A 16,362-nucleotide genomic window follows, 5' to 3' on the forward strand; every position below is an offset into this window, starting at 1 on the left:
GAACAAGATGTCTAAGGACATCCTGTTCCCTTGAGGAAATGTTGTGACATTTGACAAAAAAGAAAGAACATGTCCACTTGGACTCAAAAGGACGCACTGTGACTGTAACACATTAAATTCTCTTGAATGAATGTTCCTCCAGTCTGGAAATTCAATTTAGTTTTAGTCATACTTTATTTTAGTGATCCGAAAAAGTCTTAGTTTTAGTCTAGTTTTAGTCGACTAAATACAGTATCAGAAGATTTTAGTCTGATTTTACACTTGGTTGCAGGCTAAAAATAGAGCTTGCGACGCAATTTTCAGAGTGCAACACCCGAGTGCAATCAAACATCAAATGACTTATCTTTTAGTTGTATACTGCATCTCTTCTCCACTATAGTCTCTCCCTATCATTTTAGGCTAGTTCTAATTTCTTGACAAAATTGTCAATTTATATATTATAGTTATAGGTCCTACTACATGAAATTCAACTTCAACTCAACTAAAAAAATGTGTTTTCTATCGTGTGTGTGTGTGTGTGTGTGAGAGAGAGAGAGAGAGATTTAGAATTCCATGCTGTGTTGCTGTGGTAATTTCCGTTGTACACTGTTCAATGACAAACTAATATCATCCATCTGTGTCACTCATACTACTGATATTCAAGCTAGTTTGCTGTGGCCATAATGTGATTTGTTTCCCCCTCCTCTCCCTCCCCCCCCCCTCCCTCCCTCCCTCCCTCTCTCTCTCTCTCTCTCTCTGACAGCTGTCCTCCAGGTGTCCATATCTTTGAACAAAGTGGAGTTGAGTGTCGGAGAGTCAAAGTTCTTCATCTGCACTGGTAAGGCAGCATTCTCTCTCTCTCTCTCTCTCTCTCCTCTCTCTCTCTCTCTCTCTCTCTCTCTCTCTCTCTCTCAATTTCAATTAAATTCAAAGGTGCTTTATTGGCATGAGAAAACGTACGTTTTTATTGCCAAAGCAGAAGTGGAACAAATAAATATTGGATATGAATATGGATTAAATAAAGGTGTAAACAGAGCTGTGTTACATTAACACTTTGGGTAAGAAGATTGTGCATTCTCTGTCAGAGATAGTTATACATCCATATAGGATATATATATATATCTCTCTCTCTCTCTCTCTCTCTCTCTCTCTCTCTCTCTCTCTCTCTCTCTCTCTCTCTCTCTCTCTGCCCTGAAGAGATGGTGCAGCTTTGGTTGGTAAAGGTCACACTCAGGAGTGAAAGTGTGTTGGTGTGGGCCGTGGCTGATCATGCAGGGACCCTAAAGGGTTCCTTGAGGAGGTTCCAAATGGACCCTTTTCATATGAATTCATATGAAATCAAATGTATTTGCATAGAACATTTAAAAACAACTCTCATCGTACCAAAGTGCTTCACAGGTCAGAGAAAACAATACGATACAGCAGGGGTAGGCAACCTTAAGCACCAGTGCCAACATTGGCACAAAGGAGGGTGATCACTGGCACACTGGCAAGTGTGTGAGAGAGTATTTTTGGTTTTAAATAAACTATTTAAAAAAATGCAGTCAAATAAATGAAGTCCCTCACATTAGTGTGTAAATTACATCCTGCATTCTACATTCATTAAAACTGAACTCTGCCCTGAGTCTAATGATCATTATAACAACGTCAAAGACATTTTTGTGGTGTCATTAAAATTAATTAATGTTGATATGGCATACTGACGATCTAGAAAATAAAAACATGGCTCGGCACTTCATTTAAAAAAGGTCGCAGACCCCTGCGATACAGTACAATACAATACAACAGTATAAAACAATATACAAGTTAAAACAACACACAGTTATATTAGGCCTACTGATGACACACAGTACTCAAGTCATCGGAAATGTTTTTGTGTAGGCCTGTATGTCTTTTTTCCCCCGTTCTTTTTCCCCTTTCAGAAAATTGTTAGTTTTAGAAGATATACCTATAGGCTATCTTCAGAATCCGAATCAATATTTAGAGGATTGCAAGTGAGTCATGAGCCCTTCCTTTGGCTTCAAGACTCATTCTCCTTGACATGACATGGAGAAAAGGCTCTCTCTCTCTCTCTCTCTCTCTCTCTCTCTCTCTCTCTCTCTCTCTCTCTGTGTCTCTCTCTCTCTCTCTCTCTCTCTCTCTCCCTTCCTTTGGCTTTAGACTCATTCTCCTTGACATGACATGGAGAAAAGGTTCTCTCTCTGTCTCTCTCTCTCTCTCTCCCTTCCTTCGGCTTTAAGACTCATTCTCCTTGACATGATGGAGAAAAGGTTCTCTCTCTCTCTCTCTCTCTCTCTCTCTCTCTCTCTCTCTCTCTCTCTCTCTCTCTGGAACATTGATGTATTTTCCTAGCATGCAGCTATGGGCCCTGCGGGACTCACTCATGCCATGTAGGCTGTATGGCTCCTCTCCAGTCAGCCAACCCACCACTGTGTGCGTGTGTGTGTGTGTGTGTGCGTGTGTGTGCGTATTACTATAGTAGTGAGATTAAAATGTCCTCACAAGTACACAGTAGTGTAAAATAGCAGATCTGCAAGAGCACGACGCTTCACGCCACGTTGCGAGCTTGTAGAGCGGCTATTTTCACTACTTATTGAACATTTGTTTTGGAATTCACGCAAACAACTACAGTACATGTCGGAAACAAAGAATTATATATTTTATTTGCCTCTTAGATAGTGGAGTAGAAGTAAAAGTACTGGAAATTGAATGTAAAGACAGTAAAAAAAAAAAAAAAAGTACATTACTTAAGTAAATGTACTTTTTGCACTGGGTTACTTTCCACCACTGGAAGGTTACAGATACAGAGAATAAAGGGCGGAGGGATTTGAAAAGAGAAAAGAGAATAAATATATGATGAAGCAATCCGACTCGTGACATTCCGAGAAACACGCACTTGTTAGGCCTTTCATGAGCACTGTAGCCTTGAGGCTCGAACAATGGCCTTTGTCCCTCTACAGAGTCCTAGCGGTGACAATCACAGGCACAATCCTGTCCTCTTATCAGCGCAGCTCGGCCATACTTTCAAACCAATTAAACATTTAAACCCTTCTCAGTCCCGCTTGGAAACATGCTGCTGGGCTATGTCCAGATCAGGGGCCTTTTTTCAGGACCAAGGACCCTGCCTGAACCTTAGCTGAGAGACAGATGAAGTCAGATAAATAAAATATGTTCAAGATTTGTGCTGCATTTTCACGGTTTTTCAAAAAATAGCAGACCTACAAGCTATGTAGATCTGCTATTTTTCAATAGCTAAATTATAACATAATGTTGGTTGGTTAATATAGCATCACAAATCACAATCATTTTAACCACTTGTATAAGTTGGCTGTTAAAAAATAGCTGATCTACAATCTCACAGCTATCTTCTGGAAATGTAAAAGTTCTCACCACACTGTACTAGTGAGTATAGTGACTATCTCGGACCCCCTGTTGAAGACCTACAGTATATGGTTTAGAGCAGTAGTGGTTCTCAGACTGCATATTTGTTTAAATATCAAGCCGAATACTACTTCTGGTTCACCGGGGAGAATTTGGGGATTTTCAAAATCAAACGGCTGAAGGCGTCGGCAGTGCAGGACCATTTGAAGAGAACACGATGCATCCTTTGTGTGAGAACTACTGCTTTAGCACATCACTGCTACAGCAAACATAACCCCGTTCAACATTGTCACAGAAAGTTACACTGTCAAAGCCCCTCATGCACAGCCCTGCTATGCCCTGCCACTGTAGTATTAAAAGATTAAAAGTATTAATCCAGCCACTTCCAGACAGTCACTGGTTTATAACAATATTGAATTAGGTCACTGTGAGGTGAGGACACTCCCGCCGGCGGGGGCAGAGGCTGTCCACCTCATGAACAGCTCTCAGCGGGTAAAAAGATTAGTCTGTTTGTTATGAACGATCGCACCGCCCGCCATCCTGGTGCGCCACAAGACCCTCCTCCATGAGGTGTTGTAACCCCTTCATTTGCATTGGCCTCAATTTCCCAGAAGCCCTAGCGGCCCAGCGCATGGGTTGTTTTCCGGTTTCGTCATCATAACGTGACGGCCTCGTCACCAGGTCCGTGACAAAGCCGCTGTTTCTTTTAAATTATTAAAATACGGCAAATTAAACACATAAAACAAAAGGCGGGTTTAGCGTATTAGGCAGAGTCGATCGTTTGATTAAACAATTAGCGGCCGTCAAACTGTTAATATCATATTGTCTATGTCCCTCAAACTTATTTCTAATGGTTTGAGCCTCAATCACCACTCTGATAAAAAACTGTCCTTTCTTTCTGGACTTTGAAAGCAGTTTTAGCTGCAATGCCACAATTAAATGTCCTGAGGTGGTGGGGGTGCTGATATGCAGATTATTAAATATTTGAGTCATTATAATACTGATGCTAGATCAAATTAAACCAGGCTTGTTTCCATTCCATGCCAGCTTAGAAAATCGACAATGGCGGACATTGTAAACAAAGTGGAAATGTACATTTTGTTACTGAAGACTGATATGAAGAAGTGGAGGAATTATACAAAGTAGGGTGACATTGATGACATCACGATGAGGACAAAATCAGTTGAGCTGTAGTCATAATATTTTCTAACGTGTACAGTTCTTAGCTACAGACTAGTACATTGTCATTACAATGTCTGTGATGATCTGAGAAAACTTTGATTAGCTAAACAAAGCCATGGAAGTATCAAAGTATCACAAAAAATAGTGTTTCGAGAATCATTGATGTGATTGTGAAAATATATGTTCAATTCCATTCATGGAGCTATTGGCATGAGAAAATGTATACATACAAACGTATACATAGTGTATACCAGTGAAAAATTGTATCTGTAACTTTTGTTTAATTGTTTAAAAAAGGTAACCTTCAAGCACAACATACTAGTTGTATGGATGAATTAATGTTTTAAACATTTATTTTTTTCTCTTCAGAGTAAAACAGACCAGGCCACAAAAACAAAACTATTACATGGAGTGTAAATTGCTCTGGAAAACTGTTAAGAAGATATGTTACATGAATGTGGCAAGTACTATTACGATGTTTTACTTATTTTTCTCTGTAAATTATGGCAAAAGAGTCACAGTGCGTCGCGGTGAGTTTACAGATAGGCTATTTTCACTCCTTCTTAAACGTTTTAAAGATAATGATGTTTTGGACATACATACAAGGTTTCCACCCGACAGTGACGATTTGAAAGGCCAGTTATGTCTCCTTAATGAATGTAGACAAGCAGAGGTGCTGCGTGGTTCCGCCTCCGTAACAGCTGCGTGTGGGTTTCACACTGACGCAAACAGCCTTCAATTGTCGGCAGAGGGCAGGGAAATATAATTACGGGACAAACTGTTGTGTTTTTTACATTCCCTCATTAACAGTAATGTCGGTCATACGTAGGTGTGTTCATATTCTCTGAAAGCTGCACCGACAATGCTGTTTATGGGTAAATGGGCAGTGGTTTATTTATTGTTAAAGTATCAATACTCCAATGTAGAAATACTCTGTTACAAGTAATAGACAGGGATTTTTTTTTTACTTGAGTAAAAGTACAACATTGTTATCAAAATGTACTACCAAACGTAGAAAGTACTCGTAATGCAGAGTGTCCCATTTCACATGTTTTCAAATGTATAAATTGAATAGTACAAATTATTGTAGGCCTGGCCTATATACTCCACTACATTTATTTGAAAACTTTAGTTACTATTTACTTTGTAGATTTTGTCCCTGCAAGGTAAGCTGAGCCACGGCGCAACTATTGTGTATCGACATAATATAGCGAATCGCCATAATCCTCGTGAATCGTCGTAATATAGGGAACGTCGTAATCCATGCACAACACATGTTGATTTTAGGAAATAATGAGGAAACCGCAGACCCAACAGAAGGCCCGGAGGTAAACAGCCTTCACCTGCCAGCAGCATGTCCAGCAGGCCTCTAAATGAAGCCTGTCAGTTAATAGTGTCATCTGGTGACATGTTGACAGCATATATGGAGAACCAAAATATCCTTGAGGGGGCGTCAACATAATGTGTCACGTGGCAGCGGTGGCCATGTTTTTGTGATTGGTATAGTAAACAAGACGTACGTCTGGCTCGTACAGGGCTTAGAGCTTGTGAACTGACTCCTCAGTGTACTATAAAACGTTCTTACTTTATTACCTACAATGGTGCAGACCTGCTCAGTTTATAAGTGTTGAGGAAATGTGCTATAGAGAAAGGAGGTCGATTTCCCAGCGTTCCAGCATGCATGGTGCAACATCACGGAGCTTCACATTGACATTAACAACGAGATGGCTTGGATCTCACCAGCTCGCGTCGCAAAGAAATAACATTCAACAACCTACCTATCCAAGTACAGCCGTGCTAGTTCACCTACATGGCCTTTTCACAAAGGTAAATTATTACCAAAAACATGAAACTACTATTTTGTCCACTAACTAAAAGTGTCTTTTTGTTCACCTGTGTCTGTCGATTTTCTGTTGTTCCAGTAGCTTTAGTTTTATTTATGTGGCACATTATGGTGCTGTAACGTCTCAATTTCCCTTCGGGGATTAATAAAGTATATCTCATCTCATAACTTAGAGTAATGTTTGTTGTAGCAGCAACTATAATGCAATGTAATGCCAATGCCGACTAGGGTATCCCAGCTGCTGTGTTGTTCCACGCGAACTAAGAGCCCTATTTTTTGGTTGATTGAATACTTTATTAATAAGTAGCGTTACTAAGTTACATAACTAATTAGCAATGGTGTTGTTTTTTTCCCCCAGGCAAACCATGGAACAGACTGCAAGCTGCTGTACTGATAAATGTTCTTGAATCTTGAAACATTGTCATTCATATGCAAACGATGAGCTGTCATAGGACATGATCAATCCAGTTCTGAATCAGTTCTAAATGATTAAAAACAATGAACAGTGTTCACGGGTCCCCCCCATGTATATTTTTTATTGCATATTAGTGTATACAGTATTTGTATGTCTTTAAAGCAGTTGAGACGAATGACGGTCTAAAGCCATAGTAATTATCCATAATGTATAAATGATGGATTAGGCTTCAGTTCAGAATAAATTATGACTGTTATTCGTCTCAACTGCTGACGAATTGAAAATGGAGGGCCATTATGTAAATATTCTGATGAATTGAAAATGGAGGGCCATTATGTAAATATTCTGATGAATTGAAAATGGGGGGACACTCTTAGTAGTTTTTGTATTGACCTTTACTTTTCCTAAACTGTACTCATTAACTGTTAGGCTAATACAAAAATCAATCAGGTACAACTGTTGAGCAGGTGTCAGAATAAGTTATATTTAGCTGAATTACACTGGTGTGCTACCAAGATGGGACAAAAATACAATATATATTTCACCATAACTTACATAAGCACACAATGTTGTACTAGGACCATTGTTGTGTAAATGTTCTGATCAATTGAAAATCGGAGGACCCTTATGTAAACCAGACCAAACCATAAGTGTTCTTGAATCTTGAAATTGCTGTCATTCAATCATATGTAGCATCATCATGCCATCATGTGTTATCATCATAAGCAATCATACAGTGCAGCTCTCTGGCTAGTGGTATATACAACTAGAAAAAAAGTAATGACGTTTTCTGTCATTATTTAGTTTGAGCACCCATCCAGATGTAAAATAAATGTGGGCCATGAGAGATTCCTGCAATTTACGCTATGAAAGCAATTACATTGCAGTTACAGTATAATAGCTCGTTCCGTGAAAAGAAGCACTGCATCAGCTGTACTTGTGTAGAAGTGGTGGTAGCATGTCAAAATCATCTTCTGTCCAGTCACATGGAGAGACGTCAATGTCTGCCATTATGCAGAGGGTTATGGACCAGCTTAGTCGCTGTAGGCAATGTACGGTATGTTGAGAGTCGGAGAGCGAGCCGAGGTTCTTCCACGATATGCCAATGACCCCCATTTTAGCCATATAGCCTCAGGCTGCGGGGCCCCTTTGAGAAATGGCTTTTTAAAACCAGTCGACCACACGTGACGTCATGTCCAAATTAGGATTTATTTTACGTTTATCCCACCAATTCTGTGACCCATTTTTCACCCAGTGTCAATTATCTAATGTGATCCCAGTTCCTCTGCCAACCTGGGAAGAGCAACGGACTGACCTCATGCCTCCTTTAATGCATGAGTGTCCAAGCTGCTTCTTTTCACCTGACAGGGGGAGTTTCCCCGGTTTGATGTAGCGTGTGGAAAGGAACACGTTATTCCAACCAGTTCCTTTCCCCTCCATCAGGCGCCCCGGCTGGGGAACCAGCATGGTTTTTTTGTGAGTGTACCTACCCTAGAGCATGGGTTCCCAAACCTTTCAGCCCGCAACCCAAAAATAATGCTACCATTGCCTCGCGCCCCCAACCTAAACATGTAGGTTATTTTATGCACATAAACGTGCATGTTTGGTGCACATTTGTCCGCACATTAATCCTAGGGCACACACACACGCAGGTGCACGAGCACACACGCACGCTCAGCGCCTCCGAGACATCTCTTCCCTGCAGGTCCAGCAGTGTCCTCTCCTCTCCTCTCCTCTCCTCTCATATTTCCCTGCAGACCTAAAACAATTGCTGTAGCAAAGCTGTCAGCTGGGGGTGCCACCGAGGGAGAAGGTGCCACTTGCTTTACCACTAATTTTAGCACCGAGGGGGCCAGTCAAGACAGTAATAAATCTTTTTATTCTGTTTTTCTTTTTTCACTAGAGCATTGACATTGCTTAAAGGTATTTCAGCAGGAAACCTCGTATGTCCAAATCTGGTACTTTTCAGGATTCAAAATCATCAAGTAGCAGAGCTACAAGCTCGCATTTTGAGCTTGTAGATCTGCTACTTTAGATGCTTTTGTGTGATACTGTAGTTTAGTATGATCAAGTAGGGCGTTGATTTACAAAAATATAAAAAAATATATGGAGATATCACGGCGATCACTGTCACTGGCGTGATGATCACTGGCGATCCCTGGATGTCACTGTCGGCTGGCATTCTAAGTCCAGCCCTATTTTCAGTGTACGTGAGTGATATGACAGATGCTTGTAACTGTGATTTGTTCCTGTACGCTGATGATTCTGCTCTGCTAATGTCCCACAAGGATCAAACCACTTTAGAAATCTCCCTGAGTGAGGAAGTAGCCAATGTTAGTTCCTGGCTTATAGATAATAAGTTATCTTTACACTCAGGGAAGACAGAATCAATTCTGTTTGGCTCGAAAATCTAATTAGGAAGAAGCACAGACTTTAAGATCAAAATAATTTCGGAATACATAGCAGCAAAATCATCAGTGAAATACCTGGGTTATATTTTGGAGGGTAACTTAAACGGCCGAAGTATGGCCAGGTATGTGCTAAACAAGGTCTCCGGACTGACTAAGTTTCTAGCTTGAACAGCAAGATACATGGATAGGGAGACAAAATTAGTGGTGGCCAACTCCCTTATCCTGTGCCACTTTGATTTTGCATGTACAGTACATTGTGGTTTGAGGGCTTGATTAAGTCTTTTAAATCAGGGTTATACTAAGGATGGAACCCAGAACCCATATAGGAAGGAACCAGTTCAGAGAGCTGAACTGGCTCCCAGTAGAATGCAAGGTTACAATGGCTAGACTAAACATTGTCCATAAAATTAAATACAGTTTTAAGAACATGTTTCAGGCAGGTAAACGAGGTACACAACCATTTCACCAGAGCTAGTATTGCAGATGTGGTGCTCCCTAATGCTCATTCATGTATATAGGAGCCACACAGTGGAACAGCCTGGAAACCAGCGTTAAACTGACATCCAATTTGAGGACATTTAAACAGAAGACTAAACAATGGCTACTGTAAAAGGTTCCCCTATAAAGGGTCAGCTTAGACAGAGGGATGGGTAGGGACGTACTTGTTGTGTTGTGTAATGTGTACTGTTATGTATTTTTTATGTATTTTAAAGTATTGTTCCGTTCAGTGTGAGAGGACCTCAGTGGAAATAAGTCTTTGGACTTTACTGTGTAATCCTTGAATCGCTGATTATAATCCTGTATTATGATTGCTTTTCTAAATAAATCAAATCAAATCAAAAAAAGTATTTTTAAGCGACATATTCCTTTAAAGCCATCCATTGAATTCGGATTTTGCCCAGACATATCAGTAGGAGGAGATCTCTTATCGTCTGGCTATGTGAGACTACTGTATCTGGCCAGTAACCAACAATAACACCAGATATCATGCAGCATTGCTGTTTTTTTTTGTTATGTTCTTTTTTTCTCCCAAAATGCAGTCCAGCAGAATCAATACACACACGCACCCACGCACACACACACACAGACACAGATACACACACCGAGAGAGAGAGAGAGAGAGAGAGAGAGAGAGAGCAACAATGACCATAACTCATACAAACCACTGCGAAGCAACAAGCAACATTCTACAGTAAAAAAAAAGCTGGCTACCAACGCGCCTCAAGCCTGAAACGGCTGATCCGGTGCTTTACAGGGACATAAGTTGCAGAAGGAGAAGAGACTGGAGCAGCACGGACATTTAGAGCCTTTTATCAGAGTCATGAAACTCTGATGAAGACCGCAAGGTCGAAACGTTAGTCGTTTTTGCATACTTAGCACCCAATAAAAGGCTCTAAATGTCCGTGCTGCTCCAGTCTCTTCTCCTTCTGCAACATTCGACAGTACTTTGTGCCGTGTGACTATAGCCAGTGTGTGGAATCCCTACTGGTGGCTGGGCTCTAGTCACACAGTCCTCACTCCACCAGTTACCTTGGTGAGGTCACGCTGTAGTGCCAGGCCCAGCTGGTCTTCATTTGGAGGACAAACGCATCACAAACTACAAAGTGTGCTGTGGCTGGCTGAAGGTTGTTTACCTCTGAAAGGCTGCCATGGATGCTGCTGATTACAGACCAATCGGCTGGGCTCTGTGTGGATCCACTATAGTGTTTCCATGGAGTATTATGACTGCGGGTATACTTGTATTATTATTTATAGATGTTGTGCATAATGTATGCCCCCTCCAGTGGTGAGGGGGCTAAAACTAGAAATACTCTACTGTTACAAGTAAATAATAGCGTCACAATAATTTTAACCTGCACTATTTGGATTCTTTGGCTAGTCAAAAATATCAGATCTATAAAAACAAGCCACTCCCTCAATTAGAGCGAGGTGCCACTGTTTGGTCCCTGGTGTCCCTATAGCTGCCCTTCTGTCCCATCCTCCAGGGGGAACCCTCCACCACTCTGTCCCTATAGCTGCCCTTCTGTCCCATCCTCCAGGGGGAACCCTCCACCACTCTGTCCCTATAGCTGCCCTTCTGTCCCCTCCAGGGGGAAGCCACCACCACCACTCCGGCCTGGGGCTCTATACTCTGGCAGATTGATGGCTCCCAGAATAGCAGGCAGGCCTTCCCCACTGGCACTCTGTCTGAACCGCTGGGTTTATACAGCTCAGAGACACCAAGAGAGTACAGATGCTTCCAGTCCGCTCGCCCTCCCCGCTCGCCCTCCTCCCTCTCTCTCTCACACGTAGACAGATGTGTGCACATTTCCTATAGCTTCTTCTCTCTCCTCTCCCTTTCTTCCCAACCTCGTCCTGTCTTTCAAAGTCTTCCTCCCTCTCGGTTCTCTCTCTCTCTCTCCTATAGCCAGATGCACTGTAAGCGTGGCATTATGGAAGATATGCTCTAATCAGGGTCCAAGCTAACACTCGCTTGTGTGTGGCAGCGAGATTCATACTGCGATTGCCTGTGTGTGTGTGTGTGTGTGTGTGTGTGTGTGTGTGTGTGTGTGTGTGTGTGTGTGTGTGTGTGTGTGTGTGTGTGTGTGTGTGTGTGTGTGTGTGTGTGTGTGTGTGTGTGTGTGTGTGTGTGTGTGTGCGTGCGTGCGTGCATGCGGCCGCGTGCACCATTGTCAAGTCACGGACCCATAAATAGGCGTTACAAAAAAAGTTTCTAAATTAATCCAAACTGTTTCAATTTGTTTTTTCCCCAAAAAATGTTCTATTGGATTTGGCAACCTCAGACACTGAACTCCCACCATGTCTCTCTCCATCTACTTTCAATTAGAATAAAACATGCCCTCACCCTCGCTACTAGCTCCCCACTGTATCACCCCAACACTGTCAACAACCTAACAGAGGATGTGACTCATCCATTTTCATCAATAACTCAATTGTTACGGTGTACATAGAGTGTGTTTGATTTACGCTCATGTCTAAATTCCCAGACTTGTAGATTAATATTAACTGTCAATTTTACGCACATCCAGTGGAATATGTCCTTTGTCGCATATTCCGCACGCCCGCACGCACGCGTGCACACGTAAATAATCAATTTTGGTGTCTTTGACATTAAAAGGTTTGAGATCATTATGCTCTCTCTCTCTCTCCCTCTCTCTCTCTCTCTCTCTCTCTCTCTCTCTGGCATGAACACTGCACTCCACACACAGCTTGCTGGTTAACGTTTCAACGACAGACTATATTTCATGCGACAATATTTGATCTTGAGCTCCAGTTGGACTTGGATCTGTGTGCCTTGATTTGACTTTTTACAGCATAGAAACAGAAGAAAGAAATGTACATGCATGCAACCCACACATTGACAGTAGGATGAGTGAGTGCAGCCTATTTGATATATTGGTACTGTGTGTAGACTATGTACTATCAAGGGGGAGCTCAGATCATCATCTGTGTTGTCTGTGTGACTAGCAGGCTATTTAAACAGATAGTCTCTGCAGTAATATGTTCTATAGCAGCAGGAACATAATAATAGCTGCTGCAAAATCACCCAGGGCCGATATTGTTATCATCGTCATACGGTAGGCTATAAATGTCCCATCGGTTCCACCTACCATTTCAGTGTGTTCAGTTTAGGGATACCCTTTTTTCGTTTCCAAATCCGATCCCGATACCACGATTTCTGTGTTAGCTGATACCGATATCGAATAGCGATACCAGTGTTGTGATCTCATGTTGTGTTTATAGCTATCTATTTATCTTGCGTTGTGTTTATAGCAGACTCCTCACTCAAATGTGCAGTTTGGGCAAACTCCACATGCCCCAACATTGTATTTTTTTGCCAACCCCTTACCCCTATGTCGGATCGGTGGTTAGACTATATCTGTAGTGCTCAATATTTCATGTCAATAAAACCCAACAATTATATATAATTGGCCACCAACCCCAATTTGAAAATATGTTGTTCCAGGGACCCCCCCCAGAAACAAAGATTTGAGTTAAAAAAAACGTTAAATGCTCTTAAAAATAATATATATTTTGGGCATAGCGCAGTGGTTCCCAAAGTGGGGTCCGGGGACCCCCAGGGGTACTTGAGGGAGTTCCAGGGGGGACCCAGCTAAATGATCATTTGGAACAAAATGGACCCTTATTTTATTTTATTATTTTATTTAACCTTTATTTAACCAGTAAAAACGGGGTCTGTAATGGGTCTGTAACTCAGAGTGTACAAATGGAACCAAATGGTTCCATTTGTACGCTCTCAGAGTTAAATTAGCATTGATTTTACAATATAAATTGGGGTCCCAGAGATAGAAATGCTATTCAATGGGGGTCCGTAGACTAATTAATGCATGTCAAACTGGGGGGTCCTGGAAATTAAACGGGTTGAAAATCACTGCTAGAGCCATACAAATCTTAATTCTCTCATTGCGGGGTCCCTGGCATATCTTTTCAAATGGGGGTCCGCAAGCTATTTAGTGTCAATTTGGGGGTCCCAAAGTTTGGGAACCACTGGCATAGCGTACTACAAAAATTATGGAGCTTGCACAGGGGGGGAAATTAATATAAAATTCAGCCACTTCTTTGCACCTGTAAACATGTGATTTGACTATATTATAGATGATTCTCATTCAGATTCTGGGAGTTCCAATTGGCTCTGGCCATGACCCTCCATTTCAGCAGAATGCAATGCTGTGATATACAGTAAGTACAGTACTTGACAGCCCCTTGATATTATAACTCCAACTGATGCTGAGGTTGGCTCAATTATGCGCAGGATCAAAGCATGCCGTAGCAAAAGCTTCCTCGAGTGCCTGCACGATTGATGAAAGAGAGAAAAGCAGGAAATCTCTATTTCCCCCCCACAAAGAAATACTTATGCACAGCACTGCTGTAGTTGGGCTTTAACCCATTTTGGGCGGGAACGCCTTTTGGTGTTATTGCATTATGTTATGCTTTAGCTATTGAAAAATAGCAGATCTACAAGCTCATAGCTTACGAGCTTGTAGGTCTGCTATTTTTCAAAAATCGTGAAAGATCTTTGAATATATATTCTTTGAGTTTCAGTTTTTTTTAACTCAAATCTTTGCTTCTGGAGGGTACCTGGAACAACATATTTTCAGATGGGGGTCGGCGGCCAAATACATATCATTTTTTTGGGGTCGGAAAGATGAGGTTTTTCAGAAAAAAATACATTTTAAAAAGACATTTCTTTTTAAATTTCGACGTCAGGCCTAAATGGGTTAAAAAAATCAGGTGAAAGAAGAAGAGATAAAGTGCAGTCCGTACAAAATGCCCACATGGCCAATTCGGATGAGAATAAAATGAACCGCCAGATGATCTGGTAATAATTGCATTAGCGCTTCCCCCAGTATGAAGCTAGTCCAGCCTGAATAGGGCTTTTCTGTCCATCTCACAGCCTCGTAAATCCGCTCAGCATTTCTTCATCCACTCTTCTTCCCACGGATACGTATGGATGACCGCTCTATACCTCCTGAGCCACTGCCGCTGCCCCTATAGAAACGCAGACCATTACTTAAGCCCAGTGGTGGAGAAAGCACTCAAATGTACTCAAAAGTATCTTTATCAAAATGTACTTAAAGTACCAAAAGTTAAAGTACAGTAGGCTACTCATTATGCAGAATGTCCCATTTCTACTTTGGCCGTTTCTTTTTTTTATGCTGAAAAGTACCTGTATTTGGACAATATAATACGGTATAGAGGTTTCTGCTCGACAGAGATGATATGCTTCACTGTGAGACGAATAGTGATCCACTCGTCTAACTCACAACACATCATGCTGCAACTTTTGCTGTCGATAGAGCCTCAGCCTCCTCCTACCTATCTATCTATCTATCTATCCCCACATCATTACCACTGCACTACCACTAAACAAATGACTGTGCACTGCTAGAGACTGCCTGCTAGATCACAGGCAGCCATTCATTGTAGGCTAAAAGCCAAGGAAGGGCCAATGTGAGCATACTGTATGTTTTACAGCTCAAACGTGTCTCTCATTTATGAGTGGAAAGGCTCTAGCCTGCTGTACTGTAGATGCAATGGATTAATTAAATGTTTTAGGCCAGAGAAGTCTCGGTAGAATGAGCACTTAACATGGAAGGGCAATATGGCTGTTCCAAAGCCTAGGAGCGGCAGTATCAAAGGCCTATGTTTTTGTTTTCTTCCAAGTAGAGACCAACTTGTTGGCAGAATTAAACTCGGTGCTCTGTGTGGGGTGTAAGTATGGCTCCAACAGTTCAGACAGCATGTGTCTTTGGTCTCAGCCCGCAGTCAAGGCACTGGGGAGAATATTTCAAGTCAAGGCAATTTTATTCATAAACTACATTAAAAACAGCCAACGGCCGACCAAAGTGCAAGGCAGGAGTACAAACAGGAGGACAGTGGCGGAGGAAAGGAGCACATTTAACTGTCCAACCATTTCTCCAAGGCAAGGAGGTTCATTTAAAAGGCCTGGGAGAACAGCTGTGTTTTTAGTCTGCTTTTAAAAATATCCAAGGAGGGTGCAGACCTTGTATATCTGGAGTGGCAGAGATAGTGACTGTGATACTGTAAACATGGTAAAATAAAAGTTCAGATATTTTTATAATTATTATTAATGACTCTTCAGGCTTGCGGGAACATTGTCATGCTCCCCATTGAACAATTTATTTTTGAGGAGCGATGTCCGTCCATCTGTCTGTCTGTCTGTCTGTTTGTTAAGGGTACCAGCAGGGGGCGCACCACTCACTTCAGACAGGTCTGATTTTTTTATGAACGGTGAACCGACTGCATTGGTTGGGGGGGAAATTAAGGAATTCGTGGAAAAGTTAAAAGGGATAGTTCAGGTTTTTTTAACTTGAGCTATACTTTACATTAATATAGTGGTTGCAATTGTATTAATTGATTGCCCGAGTCCCGTGGGAGTTCTGCTCTGGTTTTGGTAAAATGTTAAGTAGTTTTAGTCATTTTGTGGGGGGCACAGGGGGCCACGCATTAAATGTAAATTATTCCACAAAACTACAGACCCATAGCTCTTGCTAGCATACCGTCTAAAGTCTTAGAAAAACTACTCCTTCACTCCTTGACATATTATAAGTGTATATATACAGTAACCACCACCACTGACAATCAGTTTGGCTTTAAGCCCAAGCACA

General features: G+C 41.6%; 1 protein-coding gene across 1 annotated transcript in view; it reads left to right on the top strand.

Moving 5' to 3' along the window:
* Positions 1–802: 802 nt before the first annotated feature.
* Positions 803–16,362, top strand: part of LOC308335086 (neural cell adhesion molecule 2-like) — an 83,078-nt gene continuing 67,518 nt past the window's right edge. The window contains exon 1 of the mRNA XM_080792050.1: positions 803–817. The gene's annotated coding sequence lies outside the window, so the exon portion shown is untranslated. The remainder of the gene's footprint in view (positions 818–16,362) is intronic.

Source organism: Protomyctophum bolini (assembly GCF_963924005.1).
Source record: "Protomyctophum bolini genome assembly, chromosome: 20".
Classification (NCBI taxonomy): Eukaryota; Metazoa; Chordata; class Actinopteri; order Myctophiformes; family Myctophidae; genus Protomyctophum; species Protomyctophum bolini.